This window comes from Misgurnus anguillicaudatus, unplaced genomic scaffold, assembly GCF_027580225.2.
Source record: "Misgurnus anguillicaudatus unplaced genomic scaffold, ASM2758022v2 HiC_scaffold_29, whole genome shotgun sequence".
Lineage (NCBI taxonomy): Eukaryota > Metazoa > Chordata > Actinopteri > Cypriniformes > Cobitidae > Misgurnus > Misgurnus anguillicaudatus.
The window spans coordinates 6,906,554-6,911,912 of record NW_027395279.1 but is presented as its reverse complement, the minus strand read 5'-3'; the positions used below and the strand labels follow the sequence as shown (position 1 = coordinate 6,911,912).

The following is a 5,359-nucleotide window of genomic DNA, read 5'->3' as shown; positions in this document are numbered from 1 at the left end:
AAAAGTTTAAGAGAAGGTTAAGAAAAGAGTTACCTTCTGTTATAAAATAATGTAAAAAAGAACTTTGCAGTAGTATTTTATTTATTATTTTTTCATTTTATATATATTTTATATGTTATATTTTAATAAAAAGTGTTTAAAAAAGTGTAAACAAATTGTAAAAAAAGTTTATAGTAATAAACAACCTGCAGTTTAATGTTTGCATTTCTCCCTTATTGTACCGAAAATGAACCGAACCGTGGCTTCAAAACTGGGGTTCGCACCGAACCGTGATTTTTGCGTACCGTTACACCCCTACTATGCTCGCTTGTTCAGTTTAATCTTAGCCGCTGTATTTTGCTATTTATGTTGTCTATTGATTTTTCCGTGTTTCCCCTGCTTCTATTAATATAAAGCTGCTTTGAAACAATGACTAATTGTGATATATAATAAATAAAAGTGCTATATAAATAAAATTGAATTGAGTTGAACTTGCTAGCTATCTCTAACAGTTAGTAAACGTTACTGACTGACTTTGACAACTTGATAGGTTATTTGATCCAGTATAGAGGGTTTTGATGATGTACAATTAACTGTATAAATAACATTAATGATGTCCATACCTTACAGTTTCAAACAAAGATTCTTCAGGGAGGGTGAGCGTCAGGGCTACCTGCTACAGGTCGATGAGAAAGGCAGAGAACCAAAGTGTTCATCAGTTCAAAGCAGGTTTGTTTTGTGGTTTTGATGTGCCTAGGGGATGTAACGTTAGCCTGTAATTTAGGATTCAGATAAGCCTAGCTACCTAGTGTTTTGCAACAGTTCAGTTCAGTTAAACTTTATTTAATTTCCCAAAGGCAATTTTGTTGCAGCATACAAGCATATCACACAGAACATAAAGACACCAGTGTTGTAATGTAACGAAGTGAAAAAACTTCGTTACTGCCCAGCAAGCAATTTTGCGTCTAATAGACGTCTAGTAGCCGTTTAAACACCCCCCTGACGTCTAGGCTAAAACAAGGCTAATTTTGGGCTGTCAGTGAAAATCTAGTAGACGTCTATCATAGCCCAAGAATAGACTAGTCATCAAATAGACGGCTATTAAACGTCTACATATATACGTCTAATAGACGGTGAATGTGGGTCTAGGCTAATAAAAGGCTAATTTTGGGCTGTCAGTGAAAATCTAGTAGACGTCTATCATAGCCCAAGAATAGACTAGCCGTTAAATAGACGGCTATTAAATGACTACACATATGGGTCTAATAAACAACAAAAGAATGGCTAAAGAACTCTTTTTAATCCAATAAAACAGGTTCTCATAAACATGCAATTATGCAAATGTATTAAAAATATATATTGTTAATACAATAGAAATTCAGATAAGACAAAATGAAGAAAAACTACTTAACAAAAAGAATAAAAACTGTAACAAAATAAAAGAATAAATAACAAAATACACTTTTTAAAAATGAAATAACATCTAAACATTAACAAACTTTCTTCAGTTCACTTCAACTTTTTAATTGTACTAATTTCTATACACCACGTCCTCCCTGGTGCCTGTTTGAAATGCCCCCCATTGCATCCTTCACTTCCAGTTCTCTTGCTGCTGGAAAGTTGTTCAACACAGCATCTGCCAAATAAAAAAAGAATGCATTAGACAAGTATTTTTGCTTTATGTTAAATGTGATCGTCATTCTCTTTTGAAGAAGTCTAATATAAATATTGACAGGCAACAGTAATCATACCGTTCTCATTACTACAAACACAAGTGCATGTTTCTCTGTGTGATTAATGACATTTTGGAACTAGCAAAAGAGGCTTAAAGGCAGGGTATCTGATTTTGATCCAGAAACATTTTTAGTTATGCTGGCTGAAAGTCTCCTCAAGTCTTGATAGCAATCACTATGTTAAGTTGTCTAAATGTGTATTTTTATATATTTGTGTCATCTGTTAAAGGCATAGGAGCAAAAAACGTTAAAAAAATCATTGAACTCCGACCGAATGCAATAATTGGACGTGGGCATGGGCCAGTTACCAGTTTCAAGGTATACCGAGATTTTCAGAGTCAAGGTTTTAAAAACCACAACAATTTTCTGTGATACCGGTTTCAATGTATGAACTGTGTTTTTACACAAAATGAATTAAATCATGTAATTGAATTTATGTTTACATTTACAATTGAAAGAATATTATCATTTAAAGGCTTTATTTTTATCTGGCATAAACGTTGTATGTTGCTTAAAAATAAAATGTATTGTGTCCAGTTGAAAAGTTGATGTTTTAATATGCAGACATTTGAAAATAACACATTTTAGTGTCACAATGGCAATATCGCAAAACCGTGGTATTTTTGCTTACGGTTATCACACCGCCAGAATCTCATTCCGGCCCATGCCTAATGTGACGCATACAATTTTTGCCCCTCTTCTGTGAACATGTTTTGCATGCCACTTCACACCCTGTTCATGCTCTGTAAACATAGGTAGAATCAAACAAACTTTCCTGCTGAATTGACAACCTGCACAGGAGCAGCAAAATGAAAGACATTTTAAAAATAAAAAAAAACCTCTGGATGAGCAAAGAGCAAAAACCCAAATTAACATTGGTAACTTCACTGCTTTTCCGCAAAATGGAAACAGCTACAGGTCTGAAAGGGTCGTTGCAGTGTCTCTTTTGGAAAGGTAGGTATGCAGTGTGATTCTATTATGATGGATTCAGATTGTATTTTATTAAAACGTGTTGCTTATGTAGTTTGTGTTCCTTTACAAATTAGTGCAATGATATTTATCTTTTCAAATTTCTAAACGTGCTGTATTTAATTCGGATTAAAAACAGTTGTTTATGTTGGTTATTTTGGTAATGTTATTCACTTTGTCAGTCTTACTGGTTAATGAGATTGGAGTGTGCTTCTTGTCGGTGTGTGTAGGCTAAACTTAGTATTTTTCAAAATCAAATACCCTGCCCTTTAAGATGCCAAGCATAAAATATTCACAATACAATCTTATGGAAAAAAACCTGTCAAATGTCTAAAAATAAAACAAATTAAACAATACCGTATGGGTATGCTTTTAATGATTAGAAGATATTAAAGGCGAAGTCCACGATGTTTGAAAAACGCTTTGGAAAAGGAGACGGGCCGACTACCAAAACACACTTATAGCCAATCAGCAGTAAGGAGCGTGTCTACTAACCGAGATCCTTGCTGGGTTGCGTATGTGTGGGGCAGGTCTATCAACAGAAGGTCCAGATTCTATTGGGGTAGGGGCGTGTTTGTTTAGGTGATTTCAAATATCAACATTGGCTTTCAAACATCGTGGACTCCACCTTTAAGGCAGTACCGGACTGACGTCAATTACTCCTCACATAGCCTAATAATGCCATATTAAAAGAAATTATTTAACCAGTAAAAAAACAAGATCTATTTTGTGAAACACCATTCAGCCTAAAAACACATACAAACACACTTACCTTTAATAACTGAGAACTGGTGTTTTATCAAATGCTTGCTTCTGCAGTGGACCACCACCATTCATGTTGAACTTTGACATTAGTGAATTTTAGTGAACTCTAAAATACAAAAGACAATGTTGTTAACAGTTGCAGACTGACATATTTTTTTGTGAACACATGAAAGACTGTGTTGACACCACAATGTCTGATTAATATTGCATGTTTATAGAATTTACCTGTCCAGCATTCTTCAGGCAAGTTTCTCCCTCCAATTTCGCACAGCTTTGACACCTGAATAGCACATGCCTTTGTCAGTACTTGTATAGTATTGTACAGTATTATATGCTTTAGTGTACACGTGTTTACCAACTTTAAAGGTGAATGCCCAGTGAGTGACCTGCAAGTTTTCCCTCACTAACACAATAAAACTCTTTATTCCAACAGACTGAAGGCCTGTAAGTTAACTCCATATGCTTTCCCCCCCACAATCTTTCTCTATATGCATAATTGTAAAGCACAACTGCCTACATTATACTGTGAGCAACACATTGATAACTTAGCTAAGTTACTGCTGTTACTAAAAAGCAGCATACAAAATACTCATGTTAATCTTCAGTGTAACGTTACATAGACTCATTTACCTCCACTATTTTATTACATTGTGTTTAGGTTGTACTGTTTAGGTTTTATAAAACATGGGTTACTTACACTAACGTTATACTGTTAAGTTACCCACACGAATGTCACGATTCCTACAACAAATAAAGTAAATACATTTTAAACAAATGTAAAATAAAAACACTTACAAGACCAAACGAGTGTGGAAGATTGCTTTCTGGCTTCTCGCTGGTGTTGTTGATTTTCAAACAGCGGAAGCCTTTCTCGCGAGATTTGGCCTCGTGTTTGTGTACTGCAGCTGCCCTCTAGCGGTTCGGAGTTGTAACTGGATTTTGTTTATCATTGAAATACGGTCAAATAATGAATGTTATGCGTGACAGCAGATATTCAGATAAGATAAATAAAACCAAACATCTTGAATTCACTGGTGTCTTTGCATGCCTGATGAAATATCATACATCTTGCAAGTTATTTTGGCAAAAACAAAATTTTATTAAATTCAAGGTTATTCTGGGCTAAACATGATTTGTTCGTAGCCGGTCTATTTATAAGCTAAATAGTGGCTATGTACGACGGTGCATAAAACACTTTAAAAAATTAAACAAACCTTGCAATCGCTGTTAACTTTGCTTACACAATGAAATACCATACATCTCACAAGTTATTTTGGCAAAAACCACATGTAATTAAATTAATGGTTATTTCTGGGCTAAACGTGGGTTATTCGTAGTCGGTCTATTTGAAAGCTAAATAGTGGCTAAGTACAGATGGTGCATAAAACACTTTAAAGAAATGAAACAAAATACCTTAATCGCTTTGAACTTTGTTTACATGATGAAAAATCATACATCTCACAAATCATTTTGGCAAAACAACATGTAATTAAAATACATGTTTATTTCTGGGCTAAACGTGGTTTATTCGTAGTCGGTCTATTTATGAGCTAAATTGTGACTACGTACAGACGATGCATAAAACACTTTAAAGAAATGAAACAAAATACCTTAATCGCTTTGAACTTTGTTTACATGATGAAATATAATACATCTCACAAATCATTTTGGCAAAACAACATGTAATTAAATACATGTTTATTTCTGGGCTAAACGTGGTTTATTCGTAGTCGGTCTATTTATGAGCTAAATTGTGACTACGTACAGACGATGCATAAAACACTTTAAAGAAATTAAACGAAATACCTTGTAATCGCTGTTAACTTTGCTTACATGACGAAATAGCATACACCTCACAAATTATTTTGTCAAAAACCACATGTAACCAAATTAAAGTTTATTTGGACTAGAAG

General features: G+C 34.2%; 1 long non-coding RNA gene across 1 annotated transcript; it reads right to left on the bottom strand.

The window, feature by feature from the left end:
* Positions 1-948: 948 nt before the first annotated feature.
* Positions 949-4,778, bottom strand: LOC141362910 (uncharacterized). Its single transcript, XR_012368482.1, has 4 exons — positions 4,242-4,778; positions 3,672-3,726; positions 3,454-3,552; positions 949-1,615 (listed from the first exon to the last, which is right to left on the bottom strand). It is a non-coding gene; the product is annotated as an uncharacterized lncRNA (long non-coding RNA).
* Between the last annotated feature and the right edge of the window lie 581 nt (positions 4,779-5,359).